The 16,009-nt window shown below is 37.7% G+C and overlaps 1 pseudogene; it reads left to right on the top strand.

Annotated features, from left to right (window-relative positions):
- Positions 1-2,317: 2,317 nt before the first annotated feature.
- Positions 2,318-15,691, top strand: LOC128246102 (myogenesis-regulating glycosidase-like; annotated as a pseudogene).
- Positions 15,692-16,009: the final 318 nt, after the last annotated feature.

Here is a 16,009-nt window from a genome sequence, read left to right as displayed (position 1 = left end):
TGTTCAAAGAATTCACGTTGGCAACCATTTCTTTCAACTCTGTTTGAAATTGAGTTACTTAAAGCTGCACTCTCACAGATATACCATTTTTACATCCGTTTTATTTTTTGTCTTAGAAAGAGCAAATTTTTACGTAAATATCTGCAAACCAATAATATAAGATTGCTGACGAAAATCAGATCGTAGGTTTTTATATTTCCGTTCGAAAATTAACGTTTTATGGCCTGAACCGTTACATACGGTTTAAGAAAATTGCATAAAACATAAATTTTTGAACTGAAATATAAAATTCTGCGATCTAATTTTTGACAGCAGTCTTATTTAACTCGTTTCCATGGATTTTTGCAAAAATTGACTCGTTCCAAGACAAAAAAATAAAAAAAGTTGTCAAAACGTTCAACCTGTGAGAGTGTAGCTTTAAAGATGTGCTCTTACTCCCAAATAAGATTTACCACAATCTATACAATTGTTTTGATATACAAGAAAGGATGATTAAATGTCGAAAACAATGGTTCTTATGATTGAGACTGGGTTTAATCTGAATGAAAACACGGTATTTCTACCTTATGAGACGATAGTAATAACAGTAAATACTTTAGCATTCACCAATCATTTAATATATTTTGCGTTTTCAGCTATCAACACACGGTTAAAATCCTGTTATCTGTAAATAATATTTTCCATAAATTATTTTTTAGTAAGTAGTTAAAGGTGTATCACTTAAAATGTATGTTCGTTATATATATGTGTATGTATTGATTTTGAATAAGAGTGCCACTTTAACTTACTCATATGAATAAAGACCAAACAGCAACTGGCAGATATTCATTTGAAAATATATAGAAAAAATATAATATATAAATCAAGTTATTTTCAAAGCGTGACTGAAGCTTTTTTTCCAGCAAAACGCACCATTTCTTGTCACATTTTTAAACAAAATTTACATTAGAGCTATTACGGCCAAAACTCGCTGTGTCGAAGTCGTTGGGACATCGGGAAGAACTAAGATATAACGAGAATTCGATACATCAGAAAAACGAAACATGTCGAATTATTCGAAAAAAGTTCAACATAACCGGAACAACAGAATTCGACATAGCGAGTTTCGACTGTATATTCCACAATTATATTGTTCGATGCCTGGCCCTTTTAAACGTGTGCTAGTTCCATTACAAATTGGGCTGTTTGTGTAACATAGACAACAAACTGTGTTTTGAAAACTAACACAAATGTAATGCTTATCTCAGGGCAATGGAAAAGGTGGCGGCGGAGGAGGGGGAACTACTGTGACGCCATCAAATACTTATATGACGTCAAACCCGACGTCAAAGCCTACGTCTTCGAAAACCGCCAACCTAGGGAACCTTTCAGTCACTTGGGGCTCTGGCGTTAGTTTTAACATTGCAGACAAAGGTCAATGGTCCCACAATGACGCTAATAAAAGCACACCATTGCTATCTCCAACTAATTGTTCTTCTACCAATGCTGTAATTTGTCTGGAATGGGCCGATGATCGTCGATTGAAAGAATCCCGGAAGAATGACGTCACTAACGAACAAAATGCATCGCTCTCCTGTTATGACGTCGAGTGGACGGCTCTGAAATGCGTCGGTCAAGTATTAACCGACTGTTTCAACACAAGTGGTGCCCATTGGTACGGCGGATATGAAGACCATGATCAGCATTGGCCATTTGAGAAGAACTCTATGAAAGAAACATCCTATACAGGGAACGACCCATTTCATCCTGGCGTCATTGGTAACATTCTGGAGCGATATTTTGTCTCCTCAAAAGGGGTTGGCGTGTACGTAGATAATGACGTCCCATTATATTTTAGCCTGAACTCGCCCCAAAATGGTTTGATGTGTTTCTCGGCAAAGTATGAATCATATCCGTACTTCAATTTTACGGCGATTACGACTTCGATACAAACCAGACGAAATTTCCCAATGCTAGTGATATGATACAAAATATTCACGATCTCGGATTCAACGTTTCCGTCTGGGTTCATCCTTTCTTTGATCCAAGAGGTGAATCTTACAAAGAAGCAGAACAAAAACATTACCTTTTGAGGCGATTTGATTCAGACTTCCCGGAAGTGACGTCATGGTGGAACGGAAACGATTCTGGCATACTTTACGTCACGAACCCAAATGCAACAAAGTGGTATCTCGATAAAATGGAATATTTGAAGAGACAAAACAATGTTGATTCCTTCAAATTCGATGCTGGGTCGTTATCCTTCGCTCCGCATTTGTACAGCGCTTACAATTTAACAAATAATCCCTGTGATATGTATCCTGGATTGTACGTCAAAATGGCGGCGCAATCTGACCATCAAAACCGTCAAGAGGTACGCAGTGGGTACCGGTCACAGCAGTATCCTATTTTCTTCCGGCAAATAGACAAAAGATCAAACTGGAGTCACAAAAACGCTTTCCAGTCTATTATTCCAAGCGCTCTGACGATTGGATTTCTCGGTTACCCGTATGTAATGGCGGACATGGTTGGCGGGAATGCATACGAAGGGTCTTTTCCCGATACGGAACTCTTTATTCGATGGACTCAGTTGAATACTTTTCTACCCGTTGTTCAGATGTCAATTGGACCGTGGGATTTGCAAAACGATACATACGAAGGACACAGCGTGGTTGATATTGTCAGGAGTTTCATAGAACTCCACTCTGAAGTTGCAGACGACATCATAGCATTCGCCGAAGAATCGGTTCAAACCGGTGCACCCATTATTCGACCTCTTTGGTGGATTGACCCTAATAACGAAACGGCCTTGACCTGTGAAGACGAGTTTTTGGTCGGCGACAAATGGCTTGTTGCTCCCATAATGACCCAAGGTGCCCGGAAAAGGGATATTTTCTTTCCCAGTGGGGAGTGGACTGAAGTTGGAACTGGGAATGGAACTATCTATACCGGACCTTTAGTTTGGTACAATTACACCGTAGAAATTAACAAACTTGCGTATTTCCGAAATACGACTTATAATCCAACGACCAATGCTACTTTATTCTAAAATACGGATTCATTTTCCTCCGGAAATGACGTAAAAGCGTGACTCTGACGTCACATTAATTAGTGCTAAATTAACATGTCAAATTATGGTGATATCATAGTATTTAGATAATAACATTATCGCAAACGTTGAGATATTCTTGACCAGAGTCAAACGCACATAAACGTGTTGCCATGTAGATGTAGATGTGTATGAAATACGCCAATCTTTGCCCATAAATGTTGTTTGCATTGACCTTCATTTGTACATATTCACACGAGTTGATATATATATATTTCTGTGCAAGATTATATGAAGAGAATCACACAAACAAGTTATGCTCCAGTCAATTGTAACCACGGCGCCCCAGGTCCGGGGAATAGCGGGGACTTTGACTTTCCGCCCAGCCAAGCCCGGGCAAGAACTCGTGAAACCCCCGCCAAATGCCCCCGCACCCAATCCAGGTTAGGCCCATTCCCCCTAAATTTAGCGGGAAGACAAAACCTTCGCATACACCCGGCTCTGCGGGGCCACCTGGGTGGTAAAAACACGGCCCATTTCACCGGCTATCCCCGGTATACCCCGGGGGTGGGGGCGTGGTAACAATTGACTGGTGCATTATGTTTTTGAAAACTTATATATTTATCGTCTGGCGTGACCCCTTCGTCGGTAGATGAAAAACATAGACAGGAAGTGACGTCAACGTCAAAAAATGTTCAACAAAGGCACGTCGGTTAGTGGCAAAATAAATGACGTTGATGGAAACATAAGTATGATACAGACAAATACATAAATATGAACATCGATCATAAATGATACAATAGACCACTAGACATTGTGTAGTGAAAACATAGATATGTGACTGTATTAATACCATATAGACATATATTATTGAGACAGGTTGGATGTATTGTTTTTAGTTTAATTATGTATACGAAATGTTACTCTCCATAAACGTCAAGGTTATTATTAACAATATCAATGAGAAGAATAGTTTTGAGACATGATGAACATTTATTATCTAATGATCCGAAATGGGTCGCTACATGTGAAATAGGATTGGTGAACCAGCTGGTATATCAAATCTCATCTTCGGCACCCCAGCGTATTCATATCATATGTGAAATGATAACGTCTGGGTCCTGATGTTGATCAAATTTCATTCGGAACTCCTCGGCCATTTCCAAAACAAAACAACCTCGGCTGTATGCCGGTACATCAGTAGAATTAGTTCGTAAAGAAAATAATAACAGTATTTATTTATTTTATTTTTTGTAGCGTTTTAAAGTGTTTTGTATATCTATTTTTAAATTAAATGTCAGTGAAGTGATTTATTGCATAATTAATTAAGATTTTCAAGAGTAAAGCCCTTTTTAAATGCTCAATTGAAATTACTACGCGATTTACTTGCAGTGTAGTTAAAAGATTTCTGTCATTGTAAACCGTATATCCGATGTTGTTTTCGATGCAAAATGGCCGCCTCGTTCTGAATGATCCAAAATATATGCAAATTCATTCTTCGGAATTACTTTGATAAGTTGTATATTACAACTTGTACATGTAATAGGGTATATAACATTACGTCCAGTCTAATAAAGAATACTAGTCATAATGCTAGGGGGCATTCGGAGGTGCCTTATTTAGTACTGGAAAATGGACAGTATTAGGATCATGGAGTCAAGTACGCATGTATACTGCAACTTTGGCTAATTATTATTATTATTATTATTATTGTTATTATTATTATTATTATTGTCAGAACAATGTTGATTCAGCCTCGTGCTCGTGTATAGGCAGCTACGCGCCTGGCTGCTATTAAATTGGAATCAATAAACTTGTCTACATTGATTCCAATATCGAATCACAATTACCTCCCTTTGTTGACGTTCTCCTATTCACATGACGTGACGTTTATGACGTCACATAACAACGTTGTTAAATCAAAGCTAATCTAGCTTAACGACACACGCCAGAATGGATATTGTTGATAAAATAAAGAAATATGTCTTTAAAAGACAGACGTATTCTATCAAAGAAGGATACAAACGTACTGCCTTCCATACCAAGCCGCCACGTCCATGTAAGTGTTGGTTTATGTTATTAAACGTTAAATATAACATCCCTATGTATGAACTACCACAGGAGCAGGGTGTATTGATATTTAACACACCTATGACCACGCCCCTTCACTCCCTACTCCCCCCCCCCAAAAAAAAAAACCCAAATGAAAATAAATAAAATTAAATAAATATTCCAAGGCGTATTAAAAATGACTTTTATATTATCATATAATCTTTGTAGGTTATAGAATAATAGTATAAAAAAAAATTATTGTTAGTTATTACTATTTACAGTTTCCCCATCACATACGTCTTGGAATATGTATTTATTTTTATTTATTGTTTTTTGGGAAGGGGCGTGGTCATAGCGGTGTGCATAACAACGCACCCGGTCAGTGTGTGCACTACAGTACGGCTAAGATAGATTGATAATGCGGAATCATACCATTTCTATGGACAGGTTGAATAACAACCAGGTTATGTTGCCATTGACAAACTGAATCTATCTAGAAATTACCTGCATTGTTATAAAATATATTAATAATCACGTTTTTTTCACTATATATGCATACGTTTGATAATAGAAATCTATATATTATTTAGATGCCGCATAATAATGATATTCATGTTTTACAGTAGTATTAACAACAATGTTTCGTCATACATAGAATCTGGGACCAATAACAAACCATAATCATACTCCAGGATATAATAAAAGTAGATATAAGTCAAGAAACCGCTCTCTATATAATATAAGTAGATATAAGTCGAGAAGACCGCTCTCTATATAATATAAGTAGATATAAGTCGAGAAGACCGCTCTCTATATAATATAAGTAGATATAAGTCGAGAAGACCGTTCTATATATGATATAAGTAGATATAAGTCGAGAAGACCGCTCTATATATGATATAAGTAGATATAAGTCGAGAAGACCGTTCTATATATAATATAAGAAGATATAAGTCGAGAAGACCGTTCTATATATAATATAAGTAGATATAAGTCGAGAAAACCGCTCTATATATGATATAAGTAGATATAAGTCGAGAAAACCGCTCTGTGGAAGTGTACAAACGTATTCTTCTTTTTTAATGTGATTTTTTTTTTCAGTGCACCACCATATAAATATATTTAGTAACTAACACTTTTTTGGGCGATAATGAGGCAGCAATCCACTAAGATCCTTTTTTCTCATTTAAAAGGTCATTTGTATTCGTTTTTTCAGCATTTGGGATTAATCTCAGCGCTTCGAAGTATGGGAAAGAGCCCCTTTACTGGGTATGTAAAATGCATTCAGACAAACCATTTGAAATACACCTTTTTCATTCAGACTTTTATATAAATAATGTCTATATCAAGAAATAAAAAGCGAATATTTTCAGGTCGTTTCATTTGATATCTGAATTAAGTTATCCGGTCGGCACAGAGGAATATAAGTATCTTCCATGGCCGAGAGTGTAAGATATTCTTATCTTACCCACGGGCGAAGATAAAATGCCCGTATGGAACTCCTTTTTAATGGTTACCACATTGTAATTACCCCCTTGTTGAAGACTGTAGCGTCAAGGAAATCTTGCCTTATGGTAATATTTAGAACGCTAATTAATTATTTCTCGCTTCAAATGTCACCATAAAACAGTTTTCACGCACCATTCAAGAAATAATGCTTCATTTTCTTTAGAACTATATAACAAGACCGATTTGACTATTAACATTAACTGAATCACTGCGCGCATATCTATGGCAACCACGTGCTATCGCATATCCATATGCAATTATTTTCACTAAGCACAAAAGAGTTCCAGCAAAAAATACATTTTTACTTTATTTTGTTTAACTGAGGTGGGAGAAAAAACATCTACCATAGCCGCTCGTGTAAGATAGGTTCATCCCGACCCTCGCGCAGGGTGTTTTGCGGAAACTCGGTAAACCTCGTTTCTGCAAAACACCCTACGCTCGGGTCGGAATGAACCTATCTAGCATGGTTAAATTATTGGATCTACTTATCTGAGGTGGGGGAAACCTCACTCTCGCTATTTAGCAAGGCGTCCCGGGTTCGAAACCAGCCCTTGTCTCATGAGAGTTTGTTTTGGTGTTTACCAAGCTGGACAAGTAGGTTTCCTCCGGGTTCTTCAGTCGGACGACCATGGTCATTTTCCATCGAAAACAACCTCGGATGTATATGGACGATCTTCAATGTCAGAAATCTTAGATATTAAAACACTGCCATTGATTGGAACTATTTATGAAAAAATAAATACTTCTGATGTACCGGCATACACCCGAGGTTGTTTTCGATGGAAAATGGCCGAGCAGTTCCGAGTGCCGGGTTCTCAGCTTTCCCAAAGGCATAAAACCACACTCTCGTGTAACATCGTGCCAACAAGAGTGGTTTATATAATGATATGATAGCTTGTTTCACATTCGTTATAAATTAAATTAATTTAAAACTATCAAGCTTCAAAACTCATTTATACATTTAAAGGTTCCGACAAGACGGCGCCATTCAGATATTGAGGATTTTTGGAGCAAGACAGAAAAGCTGAAAGTAAATATCATCGCCGAACTTCAAAGAGAACGAGATATTCCAAACAGGTAATTTAAATACAGCCAAACCCCGTTGGCTCGAACTGGCTTGGCTCGATTTCCTTGTTGGCCCGGTCTGGATGTAAAGGACCAATTTTTAATCCCCGCTTGGCTCGAGGCTAGAGGTATTGCACCGGTCCCTGGGAGTTCGAGCCAACGGGGTTTGTCTGTAATGGACTTCGAAAATGATAATATCCATTTCGAACGCCATCATCGTGAGTTTGTTTTAAGAAATATTATCAACAAACCAATAGTTGTTATCGTCCTTTTAGATCTTTCATATACATGCGGATGCACCCTTCCCTCCCCCAGCGTGCCGATTACTCAAGACTATTTTTTTACCCAAAAACGTAGCGAATAGTTTTTAAATCTTAAGTCTGCGTTACGCACACTGCCAATATTTTTAGTGTCTGCGTAATGTGTACCATCACCAAAAACTCATTAGGTTCCTTTTGAATACCGCTTTAATACTAAAATGGCGTGTTTCATTCTAAAATATGCATATTTGCATGTAAGTGTAGATGTGCGTTCTCTTTTCTTAATGTCGTTCTCTTCAGACAGTTGTATTGTTCATATTGAAATTTCAGGAAGCCGGCACAGCCAGACACGCCTCCCGCAGTCATCTTCCCCGCCCCCTTGCTGCCGATCCCCTTCCCGCCGCCCGTCCATTCAGCCCCTCCACCACTCTACTTCACCTTCCCACCCGTTCACCAACCACCACCTCGAGTTTTCCTGCCCTTCGTTCCCGTGCCTACCATTAAGATAGAGGATGCGAGTGATAATGACAATTCATTTCTTTGTAATATGTTTTTGAATAAATCTTGAGAAAAAATATCGTATTTTGTTTAATCATATGTATCCCAAATACTTAAATAAATGTGGTGTAACTATACACCATTGCGTACCAAAACACTGTCCATTTTAATGTTCTGCGTACTGCATATCACAACTTTGCGTGCTAAAATACTGTCCATTTGCTATTTCAGCGAACTACCTACCATTCAAAATACTGTCCTTTGTGCGTACCACCCCACCGCCTTTCGTACCAAAATCACTGTCAATTTTAAGACTGCGTACCAAAAAAAATGTTTATTTTGTTAGTTCTGACTATTGCGTACAACCCATATGCTTACTGAATACTTTTTAAAATATCGAATATTGCGTACCGAAAGGGGGTGGTGGGTCGGGTGGGGGTGGGGTCAGACTCAATGTACGTTTTATGAGTATAGTCAACGGTTATTCATTGTAATGATATAAGGTTGAGGGACAATATCTAAAAGGAGACCGTTTATGTGGAGGGCCGGTTTTCTAATCTGTGAAAGATCTTAAACAGTGAAGTAACTCTCTAACAGGGACGCAATCTTTTAACATGTGCCCCGCTCTTTGAACGGAAATTTATTTAGATTAAAATTTAGCAAGGGGGAGGGAGCGGGGGCTCTTTCTGGAATAAATTTATAACAGCTCAAGTCCGAACTAGTGCATTTTGGGCGTATTGTATTACTTTTTTTCCGATATTGACATAAAAGGTAAACGAGCTATATTGTATTTGTATTAAATTTCATTAATGGGGGAGGGAGGGGGTAGGCAAAATCCTAGTGGGACGTCATTCATAACAAAATTCGTAAACATGTTCAAAATGCCGATCAGAATTTGGTCGCACATTTATTAAGAATTTTCCAATTTAGTCTATTTAAACAAAAAAAGAACACTGTACCTGTTAAAAGTAATCCTTTTTACATCAATTGCACTATATATTATAAAATAATCACGTTCCGAATTGTTAAAACAACATACATTTTCAAACACCATCAAAATTCACCAAACACCATTGTTTTTGTTAACGAATGTAGCCGAGAATATCCAAATGCATTTTCTTTTCTCTGCTTAAGGTTACACATGACTACTAGTTACTTTAGTACGAGCTGTAGTGTCATTGGCAGTAGTTTTGTTAAGGCAACTTTTGTAAACCTGAAAATTATTCAAAATAAATTAAGAATGAAGTGTTTACAAACATTTATTACTTTTGTTAGTATATTGGAATAAAGGACATTTAGTTTTTGCAAAATGAATCAAATAGCAATATCATTCAGTTTGTGGAATGTTATCATGCAAGTATGGGAAGAATTTTCATTTGCATGCATGGCATTGTTTTCAGTTCATATCATTATTTTCTAATTCTTGTAATTTACCCCTCATTTGCGCTCAATTGGATGTCTTTGAACTTTTGTATGCTTAATATCCTTTGTTTGGTTTCTTTAAAGCATCCAGATTCTGACACACAACAAAAAAACTTTTTCAAGTACTACTTGTCACAAACTTGTGGTAAGAGCAACCTCAGGTACCAACTGGTGATTGTACGAGCTCTCTCCTCCCTACCTTTTCCTACCAGTAGGCGAGTAAGTTTTCTGGTGTTCCCCAGTGAACGACCATTTGTATGTATGTTGACAAAAACCTGCCATGACGGTTTGAAATTCTGCAATTATTTGGAGGGTTTTGATTGCCATCTTTTGACATAAAAACATTTCTACATTTCTTTCCCCTTTCCCACACGCACCTAGCCTCCCGTCTAAAAACGACCATACATTATAAATACTATATGTGTGCTTTTACTTTGTATGACAGAAATTAGAATACTGGGTAAAATTACCGGTTTGCCTTTATAAGCTTTGTTAAATTTTATAGCGTCTCTTTGAACCGCTGGACGCGTTCATGTCACAAACTGGGCATATGACCTTCTATAAGATGACATCTTAAATGTAAAGTCGGCGAAGATTGCACAAGTGTCCCATAACAACCCGAGGCATATTCTATAAGAGCATGAAGGCCAATTCTCACACAGAGTCCCGGCTTTGTCATAGTTTTAACCCCTTAAACTCATAAGTGTTACTTCTGTTTACCAATATAGTTCTTTAAAAAAACACACAACAATTCTAACTCTAGTTGTTTTCCTATAAGCTTTAAGCTTGACGATAAAACACACTCTAGTCGGAAAAAAAGCAAACAACAATGTTCTGTAATTACTGTTTTTCTATCAATTCCTTTAAAAATAGTAATTTCCTGAGATTACCTTTAGTTGAGTTTTGTATAGGTTTTCTGATGTGAGGAATAAGGTATTTGTTAATATAAATATCATCATGAAACATCTGTTCTGGCGAAACTATATATATATATATATATATATATATATATATATATATATATATATATATATATATATATATATATATATATATACACACACATAATAAATTGATAATTCAGCAAAATCTCTGATTATTGTAAACTTGGATTGTCATGTTGAGGTCGAATTTTGATTAATAGGTTACACAATAAAACATTTTGATTCACTTTGTGTAACAATGCTGTTGATATACATGTTTTTTTTTTAATATTTAGTCTTATTTTAAATACATGTGTATAATAGTATGCATTGTCCACATTGCCCATAGAATAGTTTGTAAATAAATCTTGAATCCTGTATGTGACGATAAATGTTTTTCAAATTCATTAAGTACAAAAGTGTGGTAACTGATAATGATAGTGTTAGGGGAAGATAATCCATACTAAAAATACTACTTCAGATTAAAACCTTAAAGTTTAGTTGTGTGTAACCTTTTTTTCTTTTTGGCAGTAAGAAAAACTCCTGTCAACTGAAATCATGGTATTTAAATTACTTTTTTGAAGAAATAGCTTGTGAATTTGCAAAATGGATATGGTTATTGATAAGAATTAAGGTATTTATTGGCAGTCTTAAGCCAACAGAATACAAATGAAGAACATTTCATTTCATAGACAGTTTTTACATGTTTTTGAATTTTGTTATGAATGACGTCCAGGCTAACCATCATTAAAAAAAAAGCCTGGACGGCATTTTAGAATGACTAGGCAAAATCCAAGCGATGATTTGCGATAAGGACGAAGTTCCCGCCAAAAACGAAGTTGACGTTAAAGAGATTTGCTCATGTTTTGGCTCCGTTTTTTCCTGGAAATTCATCTGAAAACACTTATTTTTAGAACTTATTTACTGACAGTGTGTGTGTGTGTGTGTGTGTGTGTGTGTGTGTGTGCGTGCGCGTGCGTGCGCGTGTTTTGTTTCCAAACGACCTATAGTGACATTTAAAGAGTATAGCTCATTGGGTACTCAAACCTGAGACTAAATAACAGAATTATATGCTGAGATGAAAACTAATAAAAACATAAAAATAGATGGCGTAATAAGTACCTTGGCACAGACGCTCTTCATGCGTGAACGCTGTACGTCATCCAAATATGATCAACGGCCATACGCCATAGTCTATACCACTTCTGTTGCTGAAAGTGTAACAGTTACTGCAGGCGTTACTCAGAAATCCACCAAGCAAAGAGTTTTGACAAACCGTGTAGACAAACCTGCCTTCCTGTCTCCACTCCCGCGTTTTAATTAAGATTGTAAGGCTTAATGGCCTAGGGACTTACGCATGTAAAATGCATTATTTTGTATGTCGATATAAGCTCAAATATAAGTCAACGATTTTGAATAGGGTTAGTAACGCGATTCAACAAAAAGCTTAAAGGTTAAATTATCCATAAAGAGTTACTTACAACGAGTTATCCATAAAGTTGATAAGGAGTCATTGTGGGCGTGAGGTTTTGTTGTCAGTTTTCTATTTTTCCTTGACTGTACCGGCGTGGGCTCGCACCCACTGATACTAGAACATCTGTTTACACTTTAAGTGTATTTTTTTCTGCAATTTTGGTATCAAAGTGTAAAATAGATATAATATGAGTGTTTCAGATGTATGACCTGGTGCCAAAACATGAGTAAGTCCCTTGGAGACCGTAACTATGTTTAGGTCGTAAACTGCTTACTTATTGTAATGCATTTATCGCAGAGCGGGCGCATGTCAAAAGGTTGCTCCCCTAAGCTACACTCCCTCAAACGTCAATTCCTTGCTCGTACCTGGAGGCGGGGCCCAGGGGCGGGATTAAAGTTGCAATGGGATGTGAAACACACATGTAATTATATATTATGTATATAATCGGTGCCGTAGCTAGATATAGGCCTTGTAGGCCTGGGCTTACAACTTTTTTTTAAAAAAGACAAAAATTATGACCCCCAAATGCAATAAAAACTAATAACAACTCAAAAGTTGTATATAACGTTATTATTACAAAAGCAAGTCTTGTGTTTATTTAAACTTATTTAAACTATGTGCTTGGTGTATTTATTGCTTGATTTTATTGTAATAATTGCATATATATTTAAGTTGGTGTAATGTGCATATACAATTGATGTTATAGTGCCTTTTGTTTTTTTTTCTATTGGAATGCTCCCAAACTGCACTAATTTGCGTCTAATTTAGAAAGAAATATTTGTGGTGGGTATCCCCGAACTCACGTAGAACGTACAAGTTTTTAGGCCTAGCTACCCCCCCCCCCCCCCCCGTATATATATAATAATAATCGGACTGTATCTCACTTATGGATGTTTATATATATATATATATATATTATTTTGGAAATAAATAACATCAGACTTCAAACATTACGATGGATAAATTTTAGTGTGTACGTTTGTTTATAACTATGCATTCGTATTTGCGGTATTACTTTATTTACCTAGTTATCTTGCAGATAAACGAGCTATTTAGTCACGATCTGAAAATGACAGATTACGGAACGTTTTAAAGGGTTTTGAGATATGTCTTCGGAAACAGTATGTTTATATTGCGTTTCTTATTTATTATTGTTGTTTTTTTGTGTTTATTTTTCCAGGTTCATTTGTGTGTTATTTTTAAAATTCCAATAACTACTAATAAATTGTTATTGCAATGCACAAAATAACACAAGGGGGTATAAATTGCTCTCGTCAGAAGTAATCTATTTATGGTCAGCAAATAAATTCAGTACGTAAAATGTCGTACCAAAATACCACAAGCAAATAATTGCTGATTTTGTTGCAAGTTAAAAATTGCAGTTTGCAACTTTTATTTTAGGAGTTTTCAGTTTTCTTTTTACACATTCAAACTCGTTTCAGAATTTGGTGTATGAAACGCGGACCGTTACCGCAGCCCCTGCCCGCTCCCAGCAGACTCGATCTCTGCTGGTTGTAATGAGCTGCCTTATTCTCCTCGCGGGCGTTGTAGGCCTCGTCGTATGGCAGGTGGGCGCCGGCGCAGGCGGTGGAGGCAACCCGGGACAGCACACGTCGGCTTTTTCCGGTTTGTGTAAGGAATCTCATGTTATCTAGTGAGCTGGAGTTGAAGATAGTTAACGGAAGTGATGTCAAATTGTTAATAGACTTAGGTAAAGGTAGATTTTCTGCGGTGCCTCGTCGGTGCAATAGTTCGTCTGCTAGTGACGTCAACGCTTGTCTCGAATGGGAAAATGAAGCTCGATTGCGTATCAATTACAAAAGCCATAGCATCGATCAGCGCCTTTGATCCACGCTGGACTGTTACGAAATATCATGAGAAGCGTTACGTTTGCGTGAACCAAGTTTTGACGGACTGCGTTAACGTCAGCGTTGATCAATGGTATGGTGGGTACGCCGACAAGCATCAATATTGGCCGTTCCAAAAGAACACACGTTCGCTGAGGGCTTATCAGGTCAATGATTCTTACGTTGGCGAAATTGGCGGCGTAGTCGAACGTTATTTCTTTTCAACAGCAGGCGTCGGTATGCTAATTGACCATGACGTTCCGCTCTACTTTAGCTTAAATGATCCGGATCAAGGTCGAATGTGTTTCACGGCAAAATACGAAACGTATCCGTACGTTAACGTCAAAAACGTGCCTCCGGTGTTGAAATACAAACTATGCCAAGCGGCGAACGTGAAAGACGTCCATCTGAAGATGACTGAACTTTTTATCGATAAACCGACGGGGACCCCAGACGAAATGCTTTTTAAACGGCCCATATGGTCAACATGGGCGCAGTATAAGAAAGACATAAATCAATCCACTGTCATAGAATTCGCAAACGATATCATTGCAAACAACTTCTCATATGCCCGGATTGAGATACGGTAAAATTCCCAGACGCTCGGCAAATGATCAAAGACTTGAATGGCCTAGGATTTAGGGTAACCCTCTGGGTTCATCCGTTTTTCAACGCGGATTCCATGGCATTCCAAGTGGCTGCATTGAACCGTATGTTGGTACGGCAATTAGATAGTCCCGCTCCCATGATTATACCGTGGTGGGACGGTCCTTTGGCGGGAATTTTGGACGTTTCAAATAGGTCCGCAGTAGACTGGTTTCTTTCAAAATTAAACTACATAAAAGCGACGTACAACATTAGTTCCTTTAAGTTCGACGCTGGGGAGACGTCATGGGCTCCTCACACTTATAGCCAAGCTAACGTTACGTTGAACCCCGCTGAGGCGTACCCGATGAAATGGGTTCAACTTGCAGCCGAGGCGGACCAAACTTTTCACCAAGAGGTTCGAGTTGGGTACAAGACTCAGAAATACCCGATCTTTGTACGCATGATGGATAAAGGTTCAAACTGGGGTCATGACAATGCGTACAAGTCCATTATTCCTTGTGTGTTGACGTACGGGCTTCTTGGGTATCCATTTGTACTTCCGGATATGATTGGTGGGAACGCGTACAACGGCCAACCGGATCCAGAATTGTATGTTCGATGGTTGCAGCTTAATGTATTTTTACCTGGAATGCAGTATTCTATAACGCCTTGGCAATTTAACGATACCATTGTCGATATAGCTCGAACGTTCACAGAAATGCGGGAAAACTTCTCGTCTGTTCTCGTCAAATTTGCGCGAGAATCGACGGTACTGGCGAACCAATCATACGGCCGCTTTGGTGGATGGATCCGAATGATCAGGTCACGTGGACGATAGAAGACGAGATGAGATTTTGGTTGCCCCAGTAATGGAGAAAGGAGCAAGGTCACGTGACATATATTTTCCACGAGGTAACTGGAGGAATGAATTGAGTAACACAAGTGACGTCATTTCGGGTCCAAAGTGGGTGCAAGATTACAAAGTAGACATTGACGAACTAGCTTATTTCATGAATATTAGTTGACATTTAAGTCATGATTGTTTATTTGATGTAAGGTGTTGCCAGGGACACCCATGATGTTGTGGGCGAATGTAAAAATTTAGGAATTTACAACAAGAAACTAAGAAAGCCTGAAAATTTCTCATGGGAGAATTCAAAGTACGTGCTCTGTACAGTTTAAATGGTTCAACACGTCTGTTCATAAAAGTTTTCGTTTTCCTCTTTGTAAACATTTTATTTATAGAAACATAGTATAGGCTAAAATATATGTGTGGTTAGGATTGCATCTGGTAAAAAATAGAAAGGATAGGTTGGGTGTTTTATTGGGAAATGGTATTAAAG

This window comes from Mya arenaria, chromosome 9 (assembly GCF_026914265.1).
Source record: "Mya arenaria isolate MELC-2E11 chromosome 9, ASM2691426v1".
NCBI lineage: Eukaryota > Metazoa > Mollusca > Bivalvia > Myida > Myidae > Mya > Mya arenaria.
Note: the sequence above shows the minus strand (reverse complement) of the source record. Positions and strands in the feature narration are given on the sequence as shown.